Genomic DNA, 27307 nt, shown 5'->3' on the forward strand with positions numbered 1-27307 from the left:
TACCCAGGTTCTTTCAAATTAATAAAATTAACTTCCCATTTAGGTAAAGCAAGATGTTCTATAAATTGCTTTCTTCTAAGGAAATTGGTTGCACAAAAATTCTTCAAAGCAAATCTGAAGATGTTTCTGATTTATTCTTAATTAATAAAATAACAACTTGGTCCCATAAACTGTTGTAGCAGTACCCTGTTATTCTTACATTATTTGAAACATTTAAGGACCTTATTTTATATACAAATATTTAATTAGTAACAGGCAATTGACAAGGCCAAATACTCATCTACTTAGTTTTTTAGAATATAGAAATGACTAAAATTTTAGGTTAAATAGCTCAGGTTTTATGCCTGCATCTTACTTTTGTAGCTCAGACATGTTCCAATATTAGCCTATGAGATAACAATTAATTGTGTGTTTATACTGATCACCTACCATGATTATAGAAATTTGCCATAAAAAAGAATTGGGACATAGCTATAGTAAGAGAATAATGCTTCCTTAAGTTAATGTTAGTCCTTGGCAAGAGTTATTTCAGTAGCAGAGTCAGGCTAAAGTCAGCCAAAGAGGAAATATACTGGGAAATGGAGTCAGAAGAATCATACCACATAATAACCCTGGGAGGTGGACACTATTGTTAGTCCCATTTGATATCAGGATGATCAGAATTCAAATGCAACCTCAGCCACTTGACACTGATTAGTTATTCACTTCACCCTGATGGCTTCACCTCCAGGGACATCTCCAGTCCTGATTCATATCTGGCCACTGGACGCAGATGCCCCTGGAGGAGAAAGTGACCTAGCACAGCCCCCCTCTTCCCCACTCAAATCCAGTTCATGTGCTTGTCATGGCATCTCCTCTTCAAAAATGAAGGACAAGGGGCAGCTAGGTGGTGCAGTGAATAGAGCACTGGCCTTGGAGTTAGGAGTATCTGGGTTCAAATCCGACCTCAGACACTTAATAATTACCTAGCCATGTGGCCTTGGGCAAGCCACTTAACCCCATTGCCTTGAAAAATCTAAAAAAAAATGAAGGACAAACACCATCATCATCTCCACCCATGCTAGGATTCATTCTCTAAGTCTTTCCCTTGAGAATTCCACCTGCAGTTCAAAGACATCAACCCCATAGAATGATCATGGATCGTTGGCATCAAGAACATTTCTTAATGATACTTGAAATTAGACTCAGTTAAAGTCCCATAAGGTCTTAAATGGGAAATTCCCATAATCATAGCTTTGGTGGATTAATTTATTAAGGATCATGTATCTTTGAAAAATCTCAATTTTTATAAGTGATAGCCAAATAATTTTAGATGGAATTTCTTCTTTACTATAGACAAATACTATAGACAAATACTTTAAAATATTAAGTTAGCAAGCATCTTCTTTCCCTTTAACAAATTATCTTACAATATAACACATACAGTTCAGGGGAAAAAACCCAAAACATAGTGTTCCTAACAGTATGTCTGTACAATATCACAAACAATATTTTGGATTTGAAACATAAAATAAAATTCACTTCTAGTTATCTCTGTTCAGTTGAATTCATCCCTAAATTACACAGAAAATCATTCTAAACAAATTTAGAAGTAACTTCCATAAAACTGATCTATAAACTTTCCCGTTCTAATTAGGGGTGTAAGTATTTTAAACTCTGTACAGCTCTTCAATTTAAGCATTATAGAATTTATACCATATCACAAGCAGAACTGAAACAAACTTATAACCATGTCAAAACATCTTATGAAATAAAAACAAGGAAGAAAATGTTTTCCATCATTGTAATCCAAATAAAATTAAATGACTGAAAGTACAACCCAGCGATAGCCAAACTAAAAGAGAATCTATTTTTTCTAATTATGATGGTGTTACCAAGTTTCACAATATAGACATGTATTTAATTTTATATTTAAAATACTAAGAAATCCATATAAAGCTTTGCCAATTTGAATTTATACCTGCTATTATTAGGTAACTTAAAGTGTACTTATGTATTTTAAACCACTGATATTAAAATTTCTCACTCTAAGATTCTAGTTGAAAGACTGGTTTTTAGTCAGGCTAAAAAGACCTAAGGAATTTGATCTGATACTGTCAGGGTGTGATCACTTTTCCTTAGGCAAAAACCTTAAAGAGTTTTTACAGAAGGAGTTAATGGAATAATTCTCAATTTAAACAATACAAAGAAACATTTAAGGTCCTACAGAATACTCAGAGGTCACAATATTCAATGTTTTTGCCATAACCAATATTTATGAAGTGTTGGGCTTGTAATATGAGCTTCCTACAGACCATCCTGAAGGAATCTTTTCCTTTGTAATTTCTAGTTCCCAACCAAAATCAGATCACTATATTTTAAACTGAGCATGGGTCTAGATCTAGAAGTCTTAAAATATTGACATCCTACTCAGTTGTCAATTTACCACAACAGGTCATCACTCAATGTTACTTTAATCCTGTAAGTAGGTCTAGTAAGACTTTAGGACTCTGCTTTTCACAGATGAGGACATTTTAAAGGGCCCTTGTGGTGCCATCTTCACAGAAAATCATTATTACTATCTTTGATATTCCTAAAAAGTTTTTTATGACATTTTTACAGTAGCCATAGCAATTAAATCCATAATCCAAATGAATGAAAGAAGAATTCACTTTTCTAATAATATTTCTAATACAATGGATTATCAATTTAATGTTACACGCATTACAAATCAAGTAACTGAGGTAAATTGGCTGAAATCCACACAATAAGTTTCCTGGTCCATATAGTATAATAAATTCTAGGAAGGATACATTTCCCTTAAAATGAGACCAGAATAAACTCAATTATACCTGGATCTGTTTTCCAAATAGTATCTATCATACAGATTTTCAATTTATAATTTCAGTTATTTAGTATTATATTTTACTCAAGGGCTTTTTATTCCAAGCATTTCACATAATGGGGTTCACAATTTCAGGTTAATCTACTGCAGAAGATTTAAAAACTGATAGTAATGTATTCCAATTATCACACTTCAGAATCTATTATCATATTTCTCTTGACCTCTTAACACTCCCTCCATTGAATTTGGTTTTTTTTGTTTGTTTGTTTTTGCAAGGTAATGGGGTTAAGTGACTTGCCCAAAGTCACACGGCTAGTAAGTATCAAGTGTCTGAGGACAGATTTGAACTCAGGTACTCCTGACTCCAGGGCCAGTGCTTTATCCACTGCACCACCTAGTTTCCCCCCTCCATTGACTTACTCTAATTTTTCAATTTCCACAAAATAAAATTTCTTTGAGACTGTCTTCAACTTGCAATTCTGTTCTTTTGTTCTATACCCCTCTCATGGTTTCGACTCACACCTTATCTATCTTCCATATTTTCCCTTAATCCTTTATTTCTTTCTAAATATTCCAGATCCTTTACTCAGACCACAACTTTCCTTTTCTTGCTCAAGCATATGCCTTACTGTATCCATTCTACTGAATATTTCCATCATAACTTTAGCATATACTATTGTTAAACTTCACAAGGTATCTAGCTCCCTTTCCATCCAGGTGATTTTCATCAAATTGTCTATCACAATTATAACTGTTGCTTGATTATTTACAATACAGGTGTTCTCTAGATGAAACAGTGCAAATGTCTTTCATTCTCTCAAAAATGAGATATACTTTGTACTGCTTACTCCTAGTCCCAGAGGAAGTTTATGGGACAGTTCCTTTATTTTTAGGTTTTTGCAAGGCAAATTGGGTTAAGTGACTTGCCCAAGGCCACACAGCTAGGTAATTATTGTCTGAGGTTGGATTTGAACTCAGGTTCTCCTGACTCCAGGACCCGTGCTCAATCCACTGTGCCACCTAGCCGCCCCCAACAATTCCTTTTTAAAAAAAAATCCATTAAGATAATTTTTTTAGCAATTTCAAAAACTTTGAGGAGGTCTATTGAAATACAAGAGTGAGGTTCTGAGTTATCCCAGTCCTTTTTGGATCTGTTATTTATGATCTGCCACAGAGATCAAAGCAGTTTTCCAAATTAAATCATACATCCTTTCTTCTCTTTTCTGTGTATTTATTCTTCACTTTTCAGAATATGGAGAGAACTGATGCTTTATAATTCATAAGTCAAGAGAGTTGTCTTTTTTGGTTCCTTCCAAAATTTCTATACAAGCAGCTTTAACAGTGGCAATATGCATTTTAAATATTAGTGAAATTCTAAAGTGATTACATTAAGTCCACTTTAGAGAAAATGTGTTCCAAGTGTCTTAAAAGAGAAAAAATTATTTTGCAGTTTTAAACACATTTCCCTGATGTTGGATATGTTGGGTTGGCAAAGACAGATTTAAATTAAACATAATCTACAAACTTTAGTTTGAGAATCCAATTAAACCTGAAGTCTTCCCTTTCTCTTTTCAGTCTGGTTAGAGAAAGGGAAGACTTTTTAGACACCATTTCAGAATGTATTATTGTTATTATATTATTTTGTTATTATAATTATAGTATTATAGTTATTATTATATTAGTTAATATATTGTTTACTTGGGACCTGGTGTGTAGGGTACAAAGGAGAAAAAAAAAGTAGAGTCCTTTCCCTAAAATAGTTTAAATTACAAAATCATGGAATGCCAATTCAACTGCATCTTTTTTTGTTCCTTGACAACCTTATTTTACTTTCATTGACTAAGGGAAGTTTAAATTTCAGCAAAATTCTCTTCCAAGGGTAGTTTAGGATTGGTGGGAGGCTACCAGTTAATCTCAATTAAGGCTAAAAATTAAAGGTACAGGACACAAGAAGGTGGGGAGGGATGCTACATCTGGAGGTCTCCTTTTTTCTTAACTATGAAATAATAAATCTATATGGAATCCCGAATATTTCCGTACATGCTGACTTTTCTCTTGTCAAGTTAATTCTTACATATTCAAACTTGACCAGTTTAAGGAAGTAAAGGTCTTTCTGAAAACTCTGATATTCCCCCAGTCTCAGAAGCATAGAGTTTTGTAGATAGATAAACAGAAAACCATTTCAAGGTGTGAGATGTGTTGGAGGAAAAGGCTCCTTTGATTTTTCAACACAGATACCATGACAAAAAGAACCCAGAGGGACTTGATCCTTCTAGGCTCTCTCTACTGAAGCAGTTATCTGAGAAAGCACATACTCACAAACATAGGACTGGTCACAGACCGGAGTTTATTCTCAGCTTGGATTACTAGCTGTCTCCAGTCACACATAGAGAGATACAAACACTACACAACACAACACAGAGACAAATGGCTGTAGCTTCCTTAATTAAAAAAAAATAACTAAATGTATACAAGAAAGTCCCCAGTTAGGTCAAATTCTGGGACCCATACGTAAATTAGGCTGATGGAGAAATCCTTGAGCATCTCCCTCTGATCTGTCACATCCCTGAGAGACTCTATATTGGTTTTCACATTCTTCCTTTGAAGATTCCGAATGACCTAATCCTTCCTGGAGAAGAAATACTTTAGATTCAACCTCCTTTCCAATTTTTGAATTTTTTTAATGTTTTCTTGGAAGGATGAAAATCTAGATTCCATTTCCCTCTTGGTGGCTTCTAACAGTCAGTGATTAAATCAGTCCCACACAGGGTGTTTGACTTTTGACCCTGCCTTATTAAAGGACATTTTTCAGTAGCTCATTTTATCTTGATCAAATTGAACCCCTTTGGGGTAAGCAGTTTTAGGGATCAGATTGTATCAATGATTGCCAATGTTTTGAAATCTTGCAAATATTCAAATAATGCTGTGACGCTATACCTCCTCGAAGTATAGGAGTCACATACTGTGACTGACTGCAGTAGCTTTTGAGGCTGGGTAAAGTAGATCACAAATTGATTGTCCATGGGTCTTTTTGCCAATTCTTCATTAAAAACAGGAGTCTGAATCCAAGTACTTAGCAGTCCAATGAGAAGGGATTTGGAAAGTGGGCACAAGGAACTCATGCTAGTACCAAGGTGTAGAAACTCACTACCAGAATGGTGGAAGACATTTTTAAATGAATTCCACCAATTCTGTCACCATTTAATATCAAGACCAGAAATAAATCAAGTTTGTAAGTGAAGGGATAAGGCGTCTTTAATCAAGATAATAGGGTAGCAAGCCTGCCCTAGCCTGGGGAATTGTCCCATCAGTGCAGAACATGATGAATTTTCCTAACCAGGAGACCCAGGAAAAGGTTCTTATACTTTTAGGAGGAAAGGGGGAGGGTATCACATTAGGTAGCAAGACCTGGTCTTGTGATGCTAGCCACCATTATGCCATAAATCCCAATGGAGGGGGGCAAGAACATTAGGAGCTACTTTGGAAACTAGTCTAGCTCAAGCTAGATTTGTTTACAAGTTAAGATTCTAGATTCAACTCAACCTAGTTGAGAGTAAATCTCTTAAGAGTAGGAATGTAAGGCATTTCTAAAGTTTTAACATTATTAGGATCATTTATGGGACTTGGTAAATATTACATTTGGCATTAACAATTTATGTCATTATATTGACAATTTTTCTTTCACAGGTATTAGATCAAATAGTGCAAGCACATTCTATTATCCTCATTTTACTAATAAGAAAACAAAAATGCAGTTATTTTAAGTGATTTGTTTCCCCAGTTAATAAGGGTGGTTAAATGGGGAAGTCTGGACTTGAATGGCTGTCTGAGTCTCAATCCAAAGTTTTTGTCTACTAACACTAACAGTCATAGTTGTTTATATGTAGATATGTGCATGTGTATGTATTTGTCTTATTACTTCCTACTAGGATATAAATTCCTTGAAAGCATGAATTATAACTATGATGATGATGATGTTTGTCCTTTTTTTTAGTTTTCACAAGGCATTGGGGTTAAGTGACTTGCCCAAGGTCCCACAGTTAGGCAATTATGAAGTATCTGAGGCTGGACTTGAACTCAGGTCCTCCTGACTCCAGAACCAGTGCTCTATCCACTGCACCACCTAGCCTCCCCTGTCCTTCATTCTTGAAAAAGGTCATGACATCAGGGAGGTGATGCCATGACAAGCAATATGAGTGTAGATATATATATATAGCTATATGTGTATATGCATCTGCATACACACATAATTGCCAAGCTAAATATAGTATTAGCTTACTAATACTATATGAGTTTACCTCATCAATTAAAAAAGGCCAGCCCCGTAGGGGGAATACCAAAGCTGAATTTATTTCATCTTCTGGCAACTGGTTAATTTTTTCTGGCATTTGGTTCAGAGTTGCAGGTCCAGGTGAGGAAAAGGAGGGCATTGGTACCAGGGTGGATGCCAAAATAGTGAAGTGAATGGCATGATATAAGAGGAAGCATGGTCTGAAGATGTTACTATCCTTTCCACTTGTAACTCCTCTCCTTTCTCTGTCTCTGTTTTCCCCTCTTCCTTCTTCAATGACTATTGATTACATTTTTCCCTCCACAGAAATATCAGTTCTTATACTTAGAAGGGAGTATAGTCTTCTTCCATTCCTTTCCTTCACTCCTGAAGTTCCTCCTAAATTGGTAGCCCTTTAGATCGTTGTTTCTTCTTTGTCCATTATGTGAAACCTTCATTGGATTTTAAAGAAGCAAGAGCCTTGCTTGAGAAAGATGAATACAATTTATTTCATTCTTTTCTTGGTGACTTTTTTTTCTTATGTTTCTCTAGTTTAGCATGTTTGAGTAGAATGCCCTGATTATTTCTGGTTTCTTTTGCAAGAATCAATCATCAAACCTTTATTAAGTACCTACTAATTCTTGTCTTTGGTTCAAGGTCCAAAAATTTCATGGCTTATTAGATTCAGCTTTGAAGGATATGTTGTTGGGGAGAAGGTAGATCTTATTCTTATTTGCTTTTAGAATTTCCTATTATAAAATCTCTGATGACCAGATTTAGATTGGTTTCAAGCTTTTCAAGTTAAATTTCCTCCATAGTTAAAGGCTTTCTTTCCTTCCTTGCTGATACTAGCAAAATTCATTGTAGAAATTATGAAATTCAAACACTGCATGACTTAGAGTTTGAAGAAGTAGGTTTTCCTCTGGCAGCGACCTGTGGATGCTAACCAATCAGTACTTTGTCATATGGTTTCAAAATGTCTGTGTAGTTTTCTTGTATTATTTCTACAATGGAATATTTAGCTTTTACATGTATCATTTTTTTTTCTGGGAGACTATCTCACAGGAAACTACCATATGGGAACTGACCAGAACTCCTATATGTTTCTGACTGCCCTCTCAAATGGTCTTCACCTTGATGAAGGAGATATCCTTCTATGTCCCTTTGATTTTGTAGTTCTTGTCTGTATCTGAAACCAAACCTTTAAAAACCTTGTATAGAAAATATCTTGGGGGAGATAGGCTTTGCTGTCACCTTTCACCAGCTTCACCAGAAGATGGTGCTGTTTCACTAGGTGCTGCTGAGTGACTAAAGCCAGCTCAACTTCTCAAACCCTTTCAAAATCACTGGAAGAAAATGACAGTTGGTGCCTTCCTCCTGCCTCTGTGGGACACGATATGATAATCTACTAAGGAGCCTGCCAAGAAGTCCAGGTATTTGAAAATCCATTCCCTCTACAAAATATAGACATAGAGGGACCTTTAATCTTTACGTGCGTTATTATTTTATATGGTTCTGGAAATGTTAGCAATCAGATAAAAGAAAGATTAAAGTCATACAGACAGGTAAAGAACTGATAACGTTGTCCCTGGTTTCTAATGTTATGATGGTTTATTTGGAAAATTCTGGATAATCAGCAAAGATAGCAGCTGAGACAATATCTTCAACAAAGTTGCAGGCTACAAAATAAATCCTCAAAGATCAACATCGTTTCTATATATAATAACAAAACATCCATCAAGGGGAAATCCCATTCTAAATAACTACTAGTACATAAAAAACTTGAGAATCAACCAACTAAAGCACATAAAAGCCTTGTATAGATTCTATTACAACTTAAATATCTGGAGGAACATTGAGCACTCATGGCTAGGTCATTCCAATGTAATCAAAATTAGTTTACACTTTTAACACTGTACCAAGGTTATACCAAATTTGCTCTGCCAAATTACCAATGGGATACTTTATAAAACTTGACAAAATAATAACAGAATTCATTTGGAAAAACAAAAGAGAAATGAGGAAAAGAAGTAAGGTCAAAGGGGAAATAGCATTTCTGGACCTTAAGCTATAATGTAAAGAAGCAGTCATTAAAACCATCTGGTATTATTTTAAAAATAGAGATAGAGCAATGGAACAGACTAGAAAAGGAACAATAAGAACCAATAGAACTCATTAGTCCAGTGTTTGATAAAGTAGAAAACACAAATTGCTTAGGGAATAACTCCCTATTTGATAAAGACTGCTGGGAAAACTGGTAAACAGTCTGACAAATACTAGGCTTAGACCCACACTTTACACTACATTTCACAATATATCCTAAATAGATATATGATCTTACTATTAAAGAGCATACCATTAAAAATTATATAAGAAACAGATGTTCTTCCTCTCCCATCTCTGAGTGGGAGATGTATTCTTTGCCAAACAAGAAACTGAGACACTTACCCAAGAGAAAATAGAGAACTTTGATTACTTAAAACTGAAAAGCTCTAGCAGAGACAACATTATTGCATCTGGGATAAGAAGGGAAATGGTCAAATGAAAATAACCCCAACAACTTTGCATCATATCTCCCTTATAAGGGTTTTGGTATCCAAGATATAAACAGTGATTACATATATATATATATATATGTATATATATATATATATATACATATATGTATATATACAGACATCTATATATGTACAGACATCCATACATATATATATATAATATACATATATACATATGACTAATAGCTATTCCCAATAGGTAAATCATCAAAGGAGATGAATAAACAGTTCTGAAAAGAACTGCACAGTATTTTCAACCACATGAAAAAATGTTCCACATCACTAATATGATATGTACAAATCAAAATAACCCTTAGGTTTCACCACACACCCCACAGTTGTCAAAAATTACAAAAATGTAGCAATAATCAATTTGAAGAGATTGTGGAATGATAAATGCACTAATACTCCTTGTTGGAGCTATGAAATAGTGCAATCCTTTTAGAAAGCATCTTGAAATTATGCAAATAAAGTAACTAAAACATCCATACCCTTTGAAACAGAGACTCCATTCATTGCATTCATACCCCAAGGAAGTTATTGAAAAGAAGAAAGTCCCTGTGTACTCCAAACATTTATAGCAGCACTTTCTGTGATAGCTAAGAACTGAAAACATAGTAGATGCCCATCATTTGGGTAATGGATAAACAAATTGTGGTATTGGAATGTCATGAATATTGCTGTGCTGTAAGAAATGATCAATGTGCTAAACAGAGAGAAGTCTGGGAAGATCTACATGAACTGATGCAGAGGGAAGTGAACAGAACCAAGAAAATAATATACACAGGAACTGCAACAATGACAATGGAAGAATTATACAACAATATAGATAAAAAGGAATTGTGACAAAACTATAAAGATAAAGCATGATTTGAATGAAGAGATATGAGAAGATGCCTCTTACCTCTCTCCCTTTTTGCATTTTAAAAAATAGATATAGAAATATTTTATTATTTCCCAATTATATGTAAAAATAATTTTTAACATTTGGGTTTTTCTTTTAATTTTGAGTTCCAAATTGTCTGTCTCCCTTCCTGAGCCAGGTAAGCAGTTTGATATACAGTCAACCCCTTTGTGGGAGATCCACAAGTATTACATACTGCACAGGTTTTTACATTCTCTCAATGTATTGATCAGTTATGCTGAGTTTTTTTTCCTTTCTAAAAAATACTATTTGTCATGTGGGATGGCTCTCCGGAAAAGGATACATAAGGATACTATTGTGATGTCAGAAATAGAAGATATCAATAAAAATTTATTTTTTTAAAAAATAATCATTAAGAGATAAAGGAAACATGCATATATCAAACATTTTCCCTCCCTATTAAAGACTGAGAACTAAAAGAAAAAAAATGTAGTACATAAGACACTTTTTTTAAAAAAAGAAAGAAACGAAGCACAATTTGTAAAATTCAAGAACATCCAAATCATATGATGCTGCTTTAGATTATACCATAGAGAAAAACTGAAGTAGATGATATCAGAGATGTTTAGGTGGCACAGTGGATAGAGCAGTGGTCTTGGAGTCAGAAGGATGAGTGTCTGAATCTGACCTCAGACACTTCATACTTACTAGCTATGTGACCTTGGACAAGTCATCCTGACTGCCTCTCATCCAGGGTCACCTCCAGTAGTTCTGATTCATATCTGACCACTGGACCCAGATGGCTCTGGAGGAGAAAGTAAGGCTGGTTGCCCCCTCGATCCAATCCAATTCATGTGCTTGTCATGGCATCAGCTCTCTAATGTCATAGTCTTCTTCAAGAACAAAGGACAGGGCAGCTAGGTGGCGGAGTGGATAAAGCACCAGCCCTGGAGTCAGGAGTACCTGGGTTCAAATACGGTCTCAGACACTTAATAATTACCTGGCTGTGTGGCCTTGGGCAAGCCACTTAACTCCATTTGCCTTACAAAAACATAAAAAAATGAAGGACAAATAATAGGAAACAAAAGACTAACTAGAAATAGTCATTCTAGAAGTGCAATTGACTTGCCTATATCAACCACAAATAACAAAAAGCCCATGTTTCATATTACAAAAAAAAATCCTCCCCTTTTTTTAAACAAGCCACCATTTAGTAGGAGCTGGGATCATTTGAAGTATCATTTGAAGTATTAATGTAAAAAATCTCTTTAGTGCTTAAGAAGTTGCAGATCCGCTGGTGCTAAGAAAGCAACCCAATGCTGCCTCCCAGCTCGAGCTTGCTGTATAATTGATGAAGAGTTATATTTGTTAACAACTTTCTGCTTTCAGGACAGAATGAATCATAGGACTTGAAAGAAAACTGTTTAATGACACAATGATTTCCATGAGTTTTTAAATTCAAGATGCACAGTTTTTTTTGTCTTATAGATGCTTATACTCCTTCAAGTAATTACTAATATGAGACTAAAGCTTGACTAAGAAAAGCCAAATTCTAAATGCTAGCTAACTAAAGCTCAATATTGGAAATACTATGGGATGAAGGTAAGAATGTTACTCTTTAAGGGTAAATTGGCCTACTGCCATCTAAGTGCTGGCAGACTATTTCTCTTGGGCCCCATCACTTAAGATCATTTTCAGGTTTTTTTTTTACTTAAAATTAAATATGGTAGCATTATTTCATGTTAAGAAGAATTTTTTCTATTAATTTCTGAGTTCGCCATAACTCATCTGGGTGATTTTATTGCCAAGAATTATCAAGCCTTGCATCTTGGTCAATGACCTAGCCATTTCAGAAGGTACAGATAGCTTAACTGAAAGTAAACAGTATCTTCTAGTTTCATTCATTTAAAAGGATCTTTAATGGCACATTCGTTTTTATAAAATAAGGCACTGGAAAATTTATTTAAGATACTTTGTATTTCAGATTAGGTTTTCTTTTTTTTTTAAGATTTTCGCGAGGCACTGGGGTTAAGTGCTTGCCCAAGGCCACACAGCTAGGTAATTATGAAGTGTCTGAGGTCAGATTTGAACTCAGGGACTCCTGACTCCAGGGCTGGTGCTCTATCCACTGCACCACCTAGCCACCCCTCAGATTAGGTTTTAATAATTTTTCCTGTGCAATTTTCCCTGGAGGTAAAAAAATAACAAACATCTGAGATCTGCAAGTAAAGTAGTTTACCTTTTAACTGCAGTGCAAACAGGGAGAGAGTGGTTCAGATGAAGAGCAACAGTGCCACAAAAAAATAACAATCAAAATTTTATTGCTGCTAACAATAGTAGGGTTACCAATGGGGGACAGTGTCAGTGCATGGACTTCATTGTCCTCAGCCCATAGGCAACACATAGCAGGGCAGCTTTGGACATGCAATAATATTTACACTCCACTAAAAAGCCAAAGTCTTCTTAGGCTCAAATTTATGTAATATTTAAGAGAAAAAGCCAATAGAGTTGCCCTATCACCCATTGTAAAATGGGTAATTGAGACCACTAAAATGAGGGCATTTTCAGACTTGCCCATTAAGGAATGAGAGTCAGAAAAGTTAATTAGCCAGTAGGGCAAGGGGCTAATGACCAATCTCTAGATTTCAGCTTTAAACACTTAGCAGTGTGACCCTGGAAAATTCACTTAACCCTCTTTGCCTTAGTTTCCCCCTCTGTAAAGTGACCTAAAGAAGGAAATGGCAAGCCACTCAGGTAACTTTGCCAAGAAAACCCCAAATGGGGTCATTAATTGTTGGACATGACTGAAAACTACTGAACAGGAACAAAAATAAATGCATCCTGAGAAGTTGGGACTTTACCTGTCAAACCAGTTTTCACTGGCTCACATTTACTAGAAAAAATCATTCTTTAATTCTTAGACAAAATTTTATGGAGTGTCCATTTTTATACTAATCTTGAAAATATAGCTTTGTTTTTCTACTTTAAAAGCAAACTACAGCCCTTCTGCTGGTTTTTATAGCCTCAGGCTCATTTGACTCCAATTTACTTAAAGCCTTTTGTAATTCTATATAGAAGATATCAATTGTGATTAATTTTTCTCAGTTATCTAATTAATTCATTTTAGATATCAAATGTAGCCTTCCCATAAATAACACTAAATTTCCATGGTAGTTAGCATGAGGTAGCTATACTCAGATAGCATACAAGTGGAGACTTGTGACATTAATGGGCTATAGTTGTCACTCTTTCATACTAATAGTCTCGCTAAAGTATCTTTTAAGAAGAAAGAAAAAAACCAAAGGATTAGTTTCCTTTAAAATTGGAAAGAGCCATATATTCTAACTGATGTAGTGCCTTGGAACTTTTTTTCTTAATAGTATTTTATTTTTTCAATTGCATGTAAAGATAAATTTGAGTTCTGAATTATCTCCCTCCCTCCCTCAGATGATAAGCAATACAATATGTTATTTTTGTACTATCATAAAAAGTTGTGAAAGAAGAAAAGGCAAAAAGAAAAAACATAAAGAAGTAAATAAAGTGAAAATATTTTACTTTGATTTGCATTCAGATGCCATCATTTCTTTCTGGATGTGGATAGCATTTTTCATCATGAATCCTTTGGAATTGCCTTGGTCAGAAGAATTTTATTTCTGAGAAGAGCTAAGTCATTTACAGTTGAACCTCATACAATGTTGCTGTTACTGTGTACAGTGTTCTCTAAGTTCTCACTTCACTTTGCATCAGTTCATGTAAGTCTTTTCAGGGTTTTCTGAAATCTATCTGCTTTTTATTTCTTATAGCACAATAGTATTCCATGCATTCATATACTACAACTTGTTCAGTCATTCCTCAATTGTTGTGTCTCCTCAATTTCCAATTCTTTACTATCACAGAAAGCTGCTGTATTTTTGTACAGATAGGTCCTTTTCCTTTATGATATCTTTGGGCTACAGACCTAACAGTCCTTTATAAAATTTTATTATCCTTTGTACATAATTCCAAATGTCTCTCCAGAATGGGTGGATCAGCTCATAACTCCACCAACAATGCATTAGTGCCCCAATTTTCTCACATCCACTTAAGCATATATCATTTTTCTATTCTATCATATTAACCAATCTGTACCTTTTAGTTGTTTTAATTTGTATTTCTCTCAATAGCAATTTATTGCATTTTTTCATATGACTATAAATAGCTTTGATTTCTTCAACTGAAAACTGCTTATTCATATCTTTTTACCATTTGTCAGTTGGGAAATTAGTTATAATCTTATAAATTTGACTCAGTTCTCTATATACTTGAGAAATGAGGCCTTTATTAGAAACACTTGCTGTAAAAACTACTTCCCAGCTTTCTGTTTTCCTTCTAATTTTGGTTACATTGGTTTTGTACAAAAAAATTAACATAATGGGAAATCATCCATTTTATATTTCATCATTCTCTCTCCATCTCTGTCCCTTATCTGGTCATAAATTCTTTCCTTTTCCATAGATCTGATAGGTGAACTATTCCTTTCTCCCCTAGTTTGCTTATGATATTAGTCTACTCTAAATCATGTATTCATTTTGATCTTATCTAGGTATATAGTATAAGAGGTTGTTCTATCCTTAGTTTTTGCCATTCTCCCAGCAATTTTTTGAAATAATAGATTCTTATACAAGAAGCTGGGGTCTTTGGCTTTATCGAACACTAGATTCCTATGGTCATTTACTACTGTGTCTTTTGTACCTAATCTATTCCACTGGTTCACCATTCTATTTCTTGGCTAGTACCAGATAGTTTTGATGATTACTGCTTTATAATAGTACAACTAGGCTGCCATTTTTCACATTTTAAAAATTAATTTCCTTGATAGTCTTAACCTTTTGTTCTTTCCAATGAATTTTGTTATGTTTTTTCTAACTCTAAAATTTTCTCCTAAGTAAACTTTGATATATTTTCTCATTGTTCTCATTCTCTTTAATGAAATTATTGATCATTTTTATGATTTTTTCTTTGATCCACTAATTCTTTAAGATTAGGTTATTTAGTTTCCTTTTTAATCTGTCAACTGTCTTTTATTGAATGTAATTATTGTATTACATTATGATATAAACAGGAAGCATTTAATATTTCTGCTTTTCTATATTTGATTGTGAGGTTTTTAATGCCTTAATACATGGTTAATTTTTGCATATGTGCCATGCACCTCTGAGAATCCCTATTCAGTTATTTCCAGAGGTCTATCATATCTAACTTTTCAAAAATTCTGTTCACCTCCTTAACTTCTTTCTTGTTTTCTCTGGTGGCCAGATTTATCTAGCTCCAAGAGAGGAAAGTTGAGATCTCCCAAAAGTATAGTTTTACTGTTTGTTTTCTTCTTTAACTCACTTAATTCATCCTTTTAGAATTTGGATGCTATACCACTTCATGCATAGATGTTTAGTTATCTTTCCCTCCACTTTAATAGGCCTTTCATGTCTCTTCATGTGAGATGATTTACCCCATTCTACCTTTACCTTCATTTTACTCCCAGTGCAATCCTCTCTCTCAACCCATAATTTTATTTTCTGGCTATCATCCCAGTAAAGTTATCTTATACTTGTAGCCTCTGTATATGTATACTCCTTCTGTGATATAAAGTGATACAGTTCTTAAGAATTATTAACAAGTATCATTTTCCCATGTAGGTATGAAAACAATTTGGCCTTATTGAATCCCTTATGTCTTCTCTTTCCTTTTTACCCCTTTGTATTTCTCTGGAGTCTCGTGTTTGAAATTCAATTTTTTTGTTCAGCTCTGGTCTTTTCCTCAGGAATGTTTGAAGGTCCTCTATTTCATTAAATGACCCCCTCTCGCATTCCCAAGGATTATGCTCACTTTTGTTGGGTAAGCGATTCTTGGTTGTGATCCTATCTCTTTTACTGTCTAGAAAATCTTATTTGAAGCTTTCTTATCTTTATTAAAGAAGCTGTGAAATCCTGTGTAATCCTGACTGTGGTTCCTTGTTATATAAATTGTTTCTTTCTGTATATTTGCAGTATTTCTTCCTTGGCCTGGGAATTCTGGAATTTGGCTATAATGTTCCTGGGAATTTTCATTTTGGGATCTCTTTTAGGAAGTAATTAGTGAATACTTTCAGTGTCAATTTTACCCTCTAGTTCTAGGACATCAGGGCAGTTTTCTTTGATAATTTCTTGAAAAATGATGGCCTGGCTCCCCCCCCCCCCCTTTTATGACTTTCAGGTAGTCCAATAATTCTTAAATTTTATCTTCTGGATCTATTTTCCAGGTCAGTTGGATTAACTGCCTTGCTGGGGTACAGTCAGCTGTTGACTTGCCTGAATGCTTCCTATCCTAAACTGCAAACCCCTTTTACATGAGTGAGACAGACCTTTCCTGCTGACCTTTCAAGTTATCTTAGGCTGGAAATTTGTTTCACCCATATTTTTAATTTTGCTGGTCCAGAATTTGTTTCTATTTTATAATTGTTGGAAGTGAATTTAGGAAAGTTCAGGAGATTTCCTTTCTTACTCTACTATCTTGTGCCTTGGGACTTTCAAAAAGATTATGTAACACTGAGATCTTCTGAAGGATGTCAACTGAAAATAAAAATAAACAATCTCTTTGAAAAGAAATGCCGGTTTCTCCAGTATTTTGATTTCTTTCAGTGACATTTGGACAGATTTCCTCATTTCTATGAGAAAAACTTTTTCTCCTATAATATTTGGTTCCTTTGGCATTTAATTTCTGAAAGAGCAAATGCAAAAATGCCCTTCCTCCTAACCATAGGAGAAGCTCCAGTCAGAGAAGCCTTTTCAGTTTTCTTGGCCCTTGTCTGTGGCATACATGTTCAAATTCTTTAGTCTTAGATCAGAATACTTGTCCCCCTTTTGATTCTATAGGAATAACAAGAAGTAGAGGACCAATAAGTGAAACCAGAGGGAGTGTCTGGTTTTTCTGAATTTCTTTGCAATCTTATGCTGCATCTTACTTTTGTTCTACCATCATTAAATCTCTTAAAACCTTATTCAACAAACTCAGTTCAATTGGAAAATATTTCAGTATTATCTAAAGGGAAGTCTTTCTCTGAGTTGTTAAAGCAGGAGGGAGCAATTGATTTCCTCAAAATGAATCCCGTGACCCTCTGGACAATAAATAAAGCTTCTTCTCTGTTTCCTTTTCCTTTTCTTTTTAATTCAGGATTGTAACTTTAGGTTTCTTCTACAGTCTCGTTTGTTTCAGCATCTCCTAGACTACTCATTTCTCTCTTGGAAGAAATTGCTCAAAGACTGGTCTTCTTTTTGCTTTTCACATATGGTACTTCCATCTTCTACTTGCTGCCTACTGTCAAACCATTTATATTCAGAAACACTTTCCACATTTGGAATAATCACAGACTAAAATTGTTTTGTTTTGGTTTTTTTTTTGGATTTTGGTGATATATGTTCTTCTGTTAAGAAGAAAGATGACAGACGTTGTCCTTGGTTCTTTTTTTTCACATGGTCTTCAGGCTCCAACTTCTTTGTGTTTTGATTAGTCTTCATAAATGACTAAGGTACTTACTTCTGAATCCCAGTAAAAAACAAATATTCCCAAGGGATGAATCATTACCTAGCATATTCAGATGTGTCATTCTCATCATAAACTTGAGACTAGATTTCTGGGTTCTGGGAAAACTTTTTAAAAGAATAAAAATAATAATTGTTAGCATTAATAAAACTGATCATACCCTTTGACCTAGCAATTCCAATACTAGGCCTATATCCAGAAGAAATCATAAAAAATAAGGCAAGTTCGCCCATGTTCCAAAATATTCATAGCAATTCTTTTTGTAGTAGCAAAGAATTGGAAATTGAGGGAATGCCTATCAATTGAGGAAATGGCTGAACAAGTTGTGGTGCGTGATTCTTATGGAATGCTGTTGTTCTATAAGAAACTATGAATGGTCAGACTCTAGAGAAGCATGGGATGAATTATAGGAATGTATGCTGAGTGACGGCAGCAGAACCAAGAGAGCATTGTACACATTAACAAAAATGTTGTGAATTACTCAATCTTGTTGGATGAAGCCCCTCTCAGTGGTTCAGAGAACTAGGGCAACCCCAGGAGACCAACTATTGACAATGCCATCCCCATCCAGAGGAAGAAAAACAAAACAAAACAAAAATCCCTACAGAATATGAATGAACACTACATTCACTTTTTTAAAAATTTCTTACGTATTTCTTTCCTATCTCATAGTTTTCTTTCTTTTCCTTTAATCTGAATTCCTCATACCGAAAACAACTAATCTATAAACATGTTAAATACAAATGTGTATGTACAATATTCACCTGAATGTTAGCCACTGAAGGGAGGGAGGTGGGAGGGGAAGGTAGAAGGAAATTATGTAATTTTAAAATATACATCTACATGTAGATAAATGTTGAAAAACTTTCATAACATATAACTGGAAAAATAATAAAATATCAATTGAAAAAAATTAGTTAGCATATCTATAGCACTTTACTTTTTATAATTTAAGTTGATATTTTATTTTATTTTTACAATTATATGCTATGGTTGTTTTTCAACATTTATCCATTTACAAATTTTTAAGTTACACATTTTTCTACCATCCTTTCTACCTCCTTTGTTTTTTCTCTTCATGTAGATGACATTGTATAACAGATCTCTCAGAATTATCCTAGAGATCAAATCACAATGTTGTTACTAATGTGTACAGTGATCTCTTGGTTTTGTTCCCTTTGTTCTCTATCAGTTCATTTAATACTTTCCAGGTTTCTCTAAAGTCCAACCATTTGTGGTTTCTTATAGAGCAATAGTACTCCATAACATTCATATACCGTAACTTGTTAAACCATTTTCCACTTGATGGGCTTCCTTTGATTTCCAATTCTTTGCCTCTGAAAAAAGAACTGTCTATGGCACTTTAAAATGTGCAAGACTGAAAGAAGACAATATTTGTTAAATTCTTAGCAGTGTCTGGATGGTAGTAGGCACTTAAAAAATTCTTATGTTCTTCCTTCCTTAGTTCATTGGATCCTTACAACAATCCTGGGAATTAGGTGCTATTATTATATTCATTTTACAAATAAAAAACTAAGATCCCAAGAGCTTAAGTGCCTTGGTCAGTATATAACTAGAGTATCTGAGACAGGATGAGAATTCAGGTCCAGCACTCATTGTACTACTTAGCTAAAGATTTTAGGTCTTCCAGCTGGGTAATTTTGACCCAGGATTCTTTACCTCTTTACCTGTCTATGTGGAGTTGTTGTAATCATCTGAACAACAAATAAATGACATCTTTTGTATGTTGAGAGTTGTCATAGAAGAGCTCTCAGGGATCTCAAAAAGAGGACTTAGAAGGAACTTTGTAGAAATTATCTTTCTTTGTCTATAGAACACTGCTATAACTTTTTTCTAGTTCCCTTTTCTTTTCTTCTTTTGCACCTCTTTAGTATTTGTATCTCTTTAGATGTCATTCCACTTATGCTCTTCGCTTCTACTTTCTTTCTATTCGGCTTCCTTTCTTTGTCATTCTTTTGACTAATCTCTTCTTCTAGAAGACTGTTAGGAGGAGTTGGGTTTTTTTACATTCACAAAGAGAATTAAAGTCATCAGTAGCTTCAAGAGTATGAGATGATGAAGAATTACTGGCAGGTTCTTGAACTGCAAAAGAAAATCTTTGAAGAGGTGCTGTGTTTTCAAGATCCTTCTCCTCTTAATCAAAGTTCAGGTGAGATGACTCCTCACTTGAAGAAGTAGGCAGTCTTGGGAATTATGAAAAACTAATGCTCTTTAAATCTCATTGGAGAATAGTTAAACTTCTTTTATGCAGTAGAGAGTAGTTGCTGGCAATGCTTCAACAAATACTTCTGGGATTAATTCTTTTTTTAAAAAGTTACTTCTTATGGGGCAACTAGGTGGTGCAGTGAATAGAGCACTAGCCCCCAGGAGTTGAAATCTGGCCTCAGACACTTAAAATTGCCTGGCTATGTGTTCTTGGGCAAGTCGCTTAACCCCATTGCCTTGCAAAAACCAAAAAAATAAAAGAGTAACATCTTATTTTAAAAAATCCCACATGTACAAAAATATTCATTGCAGTTCTTTTTGTGGTGGCAAGAAAATTGGAAATTGAGGTGATTCCCATCCACTGGGGAATGACTGAACAGGTTGTGATATATGAATGTAATAGAACACTATTGTTCTACAAGAAATCATGAGAGATGGGACTTTAGAAAAGCCTGGAGAGACTTAGATGAACTGATACCAAGTTTAATGAGCAGAACCAGAAGGACATTGGGTGATGACCAAACTATGATGGGCTTGTTCATTTCAACAGTACAATAATCAAAGACAGACTTGCGATGGAAAATTACATCCATATCCAGAGAAGGAAGTGTGGTGTTTAAATGCAGACCAAAGTTGGCTATCTTCACTTTTTAAAGTTGTCTTATGTATTATGTCTTTTTTCTCTATGTTTTTTTCTTCCATTTTGATTTGATTCTTCTTTTACAACATGATTAATATGGATCTATGTATAGCCTATATATTTCTGTCGGGGGAGGGAAGGAAAGGAGAGAGAAATGTAAAACTCAAACCTTGCAAAAAAATGATTAGTGAAAACTACTGTTGCACATTATTGGAAAAAACAAATAAAAAAAATTTTAAAAGTAACCTTTCTGTACCTGCATTTTGGAGGAGCCTATTACTTTGAAATGTCTCTGAACACTTTTCAGCTCTTAAAAACCCTTTGGAAAATCTGTGAATGAGAATGATTGATCACCATCAATAACCAGGAGTACCTTGGTGTTCCTTTTTGGTATGGCCATTGTAGGCATGGCCATCTGGCAGCTAGATGGCACAGTGGATAGAGTGCTAGGCCTGGAGTCAAAAAAGACCCATTTTTCATAAATTCAAATCTGGCGTCAGGTATTTGCTAGGTGTGAGACCCTGGGCAAGTCACTTAACCTTGTATGCCTCAACTTTCTCATTTGTAAAATGAACCAGAGAAGGAAGTGGTAAATCACTCTAGTATCTTTCCCAAGAAAACTCCAAATGGGGTCACAAAGAGTGGGATACAATTCAATAACAACATTGTGGAACAATGTTTTCCTTGGCAAGGCATGCTTCTGGGTTTTAGTTTATGAGTTTAAGGTTTTAGTTGGGTAAGGGTTTGCAACACCTTCAGGAAAAGCAGCTTAGTAGGACTTAATACCCTGATTGGTAGGAAAACCATGATTTATGGATGAATAAAGTTGGTCTGAGATTCTAGTCATTTGGTGAAATGAAGAAGATCAAGGTGCTTTATCCTTAGGGGCAAGCCACTGGGAATATGATATGCCTGTTTTGTTACTGAGTATGACTGAATAGATTAATGGACAAATCTATCATATCTGAAAATCATTAAGGGATTTTTAGGGAAGTTTTGAGGAAACACAGTCTAGCTGTGTTTTATCAAAGAAAAGGCATTCAGCAGTTTCAGGAGTTTACCCATGTGGCCCAAGTGGTGTAAGGAGCTCTGGGTGAGTATGTTTTACCAGGTTCCGTGCAAGCAGAGCTAGGAATCAAATGGAGCTGTCCCTTCCTTAAGGCTGCCCAGATTGGCTTGAGCTGGACAAATGCACCATCAATTGAAAATCCTTTCTAGTTTTGTGAGATTTTGGAAGGTAAGGGTATGTTTGTGGCCTCTGTTGCCCATGCAGGTGATGTATTTCACATGGTTCTATCTAGATGTGGCTTACAAGGAGACAGAAATCTATAACTCTAATCCATACCTTGATTCCTGCCAGGAGAGTATTAGGAGGCTGGGGCTAGAGACTGGTTAATCTCTTCTCCTCAGAGAAATGGTAGCAGGTTAGGATTATATCTGTTTTTGTTTGTTTGTTCAGTTGATTTTCAGTGGAGTCCAACCCTTCATGACCCATTTTGAGGTTTGCAGCTAGTGTCTGAGGCTATATTTGAATTCAGGTCTTCCTGACTCCAGATTGGAGCTCTATCCATTATATCACCTAGCTGCCCCAAAGAATTATTTCTATTATTTCCCTCTAAATATTGTTAGGTGTACTGAGATGGCACAGTGGATAGAGTGTTGGCCCTGGAGTCAGGAAGACCTGAATTCAAATCTGCCTTCAGATACTTACTAGCTGTGTGACCTGGGCAAGCCACTTGACCTCTAGTTGGCTTAATTCACCAGATAAGGAAATGGAAAAACAGTCCAACATCTTTGCCAAGAAATCCTCATGGACAATATTGGCATGCTATGATCTATGGAGTCACAAAGACTTGGAAATGACTGACCGACTAAACAACTACAAATATTATTAGTCTAAAAGAAATCATTTTTAGATACAAGTTGCAATCCCACTCACTAGTCCTTAATAGGTAAAGAGGGCCCCAAACCTATATATCCAAGGTTTGACTCCCTACCAAATGCCAAAGCCAGAAGTCAAAAAAAGCAGTATCTCTTCTCTTTCAAACTCTTGATAATTCTTAACCTCATACAAGAAAGAACATTGAGTTTCCACTAATTAGGAATCTTTCATGAATGAGGTTTGTGCCACAGGAAAGGCCCTTGCAAAGAGAGACATACACAGAGAGAACAAGATTTAAAACAATATTTTGGTTTAGCAATTTGATTGAAGTTTTTACACATATAGAACTTTCCATGATACAAATAAAGTGAACAGCAGGCAATATGGATACCAGCTACCCTGTCACGGTTTCCAGAAATCAGAATGGTGAATTAGATCAGGTTGTCTAATGGTTAGAGTGAAACTACTTAAGACCATTTTTCATTACCAAGAGACTGAGTATAACTTGAAATAGATAAATGACCTGTCCTCCCCTCTTTTCAGTTGAAAATCTTTCTTAGAATTGTGGAACCTTGAAGTCAGAACTTTTGCCCTTCCCAACAAAAGAAAAAAGAAGAAAATGCTTTCAAAAAAGTTATGCAGTTCTGCCAGTCTTGTAATAAGTTCTTTTATGTATCAGGACGACTACTCCTCTTCCTACTTGTACACTTATGATCTGTGGATGAATATGCTTCAGTTTGGGTTCCAGTCATCCAGAATAATCTGGGAGGTCCAAGTGTCTTATCCTTTAAGAAAAAAGAAAAAAAAATTTTTAGCAAATTTTATATATAACCAAGATTAGAAGGAAAACAGAAAGTTGGGAAACATTTTTTACAGCTAGTGTTTCTGATAAGGGAATATATATATATATATATATATATATATACACACATATATATATACACTAAAATATATAGAGGTAAATTTATAAGAATACAAGTCATTTCCGAATTGATAAATGATCAAAGGATATAAACAGTTTTCAGATGAAGAAATTAAATCTATTTCTAGTCATATGAAAAACTTCTCCAAATCATTATTGATTAAAGAAATGCAAATTAAAACAACTTTGAGATATCACTTCACACCCAGATTGTCCAATATGACAACAAAGGAAAATGATCAATATTGGAGGAGATGTAGGAAAACTGGGATATTAATGCACTGTTGGTGGATTTGTGAACTGTTTCAACCATTCTGGAGAGCAATTTGAAATTACACCCAAAGGGCAATAAAACTGGGTATCCCCTTTGATTCAGCAATACCACTACTAGGTTTGTATCCCAAAGAGATCATAAAAAGTGAAAGACTCAGATATACAAAAATATTTATAGCAGCTCTTTTTGTGATAAAATTGGGGGGGGGATGCTCATCAATTGGGGAATGACTAAGCAAATTATGGTATAGGAATGTGATGGAGTACTATTGTTCTGTAAGATAACATGTACAGGCAGACTTCAGAAAAACCTGGAAAGACTTGCATGAACTGATGCTTAGTGAAGTGAGCAGAGTCAGCAGAAAATTGTGCACATTGTGATCCACTATGATGGAGTTAGCTCTTCTCCAGCAGTACAATGATCAAAGATAATTCTAGAGGGCAGCTAGGTGGCATAGTGGATAGAATACCAGCCTTGGAGTCAGGAGGATCTGAATTCAAAACTGGTTTCAGACACTTGATGATTACCTAGCTGTGTGACCTTGGACAAGTCACTTAATCCCCATTGCCTTACCATAAAACAAATAAAAAAAGATAATTCTAAAAGACTTGTGATGGAAAATGTCATCCACATCTAGAGAAAGAACTATAGGGGCTGAATGCAGACCAAAGTATATTATTTTCTATTTTTAAAAAAATTGTTTTATGCTTTATTGGGGTTTTTTTGCCCTCTCATGGTGTTTTGTTCCCCTTCTTCTTTCACAACATGACTAATATGGAAATATGTTTAACATACATATACATGTATAATCTATGTCATATTATTCACACTCAAGGGGGAGGGAGGGAGAAAATGTGGAATTTAAAATCTTAAAAAAATTGAATGTTGAAAATTATCTTTGCAGGTAGTTAGAATAATTAATTAATTTTTAAAAAGAAAATTTATTTAGGGCTACCATTGGCTAATCCATTTTTTTGTTGCTTACCATTGACTGTGAGTAACTTTGGATGAACAAGTAACTCTTTGCTCCATGTTCTTTCAAAAGTCTTAATTTGATGTATGAGGAGTTTTAGAGTAAAACTGCTGCCCTCTAGCCAAAGAGAGCTAGGGCAAGAAAAGAACTGTATGCAGCAGCTTTAGCATTTTGATCAGGGATTTTGCACATATGGGACTTCCATGGAACAATTGAATCAGGTAGAAAGCAATGAATATGACTTCTACCTTGTCAAGGTCTACTCCTGTGAGCTTTGGCTGAGTCAGTAAGGCAGAAAACATTGATCAAATACCTTTTATGAGGCAAACTCTGGAAATAGAAAGGGAAAAGGGTCTCTGCTCTCAAGGAGGCTACAATCTAATGGGAGAGAAAACATGTACAAAGAGATCAAGACGGTATCAACAGAGGGAAGACAATAGAATTAAGGAGTGGGAAAGGCTTCACATAGAATGTAAACATTTGTTGGTACTTGAAGGAAGCCAGAAGTTAGAGATTAGGGAGGACATTCCAGAAATGGCAGACAGCTGGTACAAGTGCTTGGAGTCAGAATATAGGGACAGCAAGGAGGTTACTGTCAGTGAATCAGAGTATTTGGTGGTGACTGGGATATAAAGTATAAGACTAGAAAAAACAGGTGTAGGGTAGGTTATAAAGGGCTTTGAATGTCAAAGGATTTTATATTTGATCCTGGAGGTAATAGGAAGCCACTAGAATTGAATGGGAAGGATGACTTGGTTGGACCTGCTCTTTAGGAAGAGAGACTGGAATGGGGTGATCAATCAATAGGTTATTGTCATAGTCCAGGCATGAGGAAATAATGAGAGCCTGTACATCAGAGGAGAGAAGCGAGCATATAGTAAGGTGTTACAAAGGCAAAAATGATAGGATTTGATCATTATCAATGGTTGTGGAAGGCAAGAGAGAGTTGAGTCCAGGATGACACCTAGGTTATGATCCTGAATGTCTAGGAGGAGGATGCTACCTTGAATGATAGGGAAGTTCAGGAGAACATAGAGTTCGGGCTGAAAGATAATGAATTCAGTCTGGAAATGTTGAGTTTAATGTGTCTATGAGACATCCAGACAATACAATCCATCAGAGTTGATGAGATCAACAAATTTCTGAAATGGTATAGAGAACAGGACTGACCAAATCTAGTCCACAACATGTGTCCATACTGTGCATGGCCCATGAGCTAAGAATGGAGTTTTTAAATAGAATTTTAAAAAAGTTTTTAAATGAAATTTTTAAAAAAATTTTCAATAAAATTTTATTACATCTTGAAGTATAAAAACAAGTCTTAGTTCTACAGTGGTGCAAAAGTAGACTTTGGGTTGCATTTGACCCTCAGTCCATAGTTTGCAAACCCTTGTTATAGAGGGAAAAGAGAAGAGGCCCAGGATGGAACCCTATGGATGCCTCTGGTTAGTGAGCATGACCTGGATGAAAATCCAGCAAATGAGATTGAGAATGAACAATCAGAGGTATTGGGGAGGGCAGTTAGAGAGGTAAGGGAGAAGAGAGTGTTGAGGAGGAAAAAGGTTAGGTTTGAGTTCTCATTATTCAGAGCAGTCAAGAAAATGAAGACACCTTATACTAGAGGCTAAATCATGTAATCTACACTGGCCTTTTTTTTGTTACCAAGAGAATAACTTTGGATCAACAATGAACTGCCCTTTCTTCTATCCCAATTGAAAATCCTTAATAGTTTTGTGAGATTTTTAGAGGAAATGCTCTTGAAAAAAATATTTTTACTTGTCATATTTCTTTATATATGTAAAAACAAGTATATGTGTATGCAGGATTGTATATTTAAAAATACTTGCAAATAAAAGAAAGCTTTTCAGCCACTTAGTCACTTTGGCCATGAATTTTTCAGTTAAGGCTCCTTCCATGGCCTCTGTTGCCCTCTTTGACTTAACACCTCTGAGCTATATAGTAAGGCATGTTAACCTTGAACTGCTGGCATTCAGGTTTTTGATCTTTAACATTTACCCATTTGGACCTTACAAGGGTCCCTATTTTGGTGAAAACCAGGAGATTGAGCATAACTTGGGCTCTATAAATGAACTTTCCTTCCCTATATGATCTTTCTTTCTGTTAATGGGATTTATTTTTTTAATTTTATTTATTTAAGGCAATGGTGTTAAGTGACTTGTCCAAGGTCCACATAGCTAGGCAATTATTGACTGTCTGAAGTCGGATTTGAACCCAGGTCCTCCTGACTCCAGGGCCGGTGCTTTATCTCCTGCATCACCTCACTGCCCCCTATTAATGGGGTTTTAAAGAAAACTGTTA

The 27307-nt window shown here is 35.2% G+C and overlaps 1 protein-coding gene and 1 long non-coding RNA gene across 4 annotated transcripts in view; one reads left to right on the forward strand and one right to left on the reverse strand.

Annotated features, from left to right (window-relative positions):
* The window catches only part of CITED1 (Cbp/p300 interacting transactivator with Glu/Asp rich carboxy-terminal domain 1), a 139166-nt gene that overhangs the window by 32863 nt on the left and 78996 nt on the right, over positions 1–27307 (forward strand). The window contains exon 3 of one of the 3 annotated variants that reach the window (XM_074207278.1): positions 8389–8527. The exons of the other annotated variants lie outside the window; for them this stretch is intronic. The gene's annotated coding sequence lies outside the window, so the exon portion shown is untranslated. The remainder of the gene's footprint in view (positions 1–8388; positions 8528–27307) is intronic. 3 annotated transcript variants of the gene reach the window in all.
* Positions 19254–27307, reverse strand: part of LOC141502528 (uncharacterized) — a 48003-nt gene continuing 39949 nt past the window's right edge. Inside the window, exon 3 of the long non-coding RNA XR_012472581.1 lies at positions 19254–23604. This is a non-coding gene — a long non-coding RNA (uncharacterized LOC141502528). The remainder of the gene's footprint in view (positions 23605–27307) is intronic.

This window comes from Macrotis lagotis, chromosome X (genome assembly GCF_037893015.1).
Source record: "Macrotis lagotis isolate mMagLag1 chromosome X, bilby.v1.9.chrom.fasta, whole genome shotgun sequence".
NCBI lineage: Eukaryota > Metazoa > Chordata > Mammalia > Peramelemorphia > Peramelidae > Macrotis > Macrotis lagotis.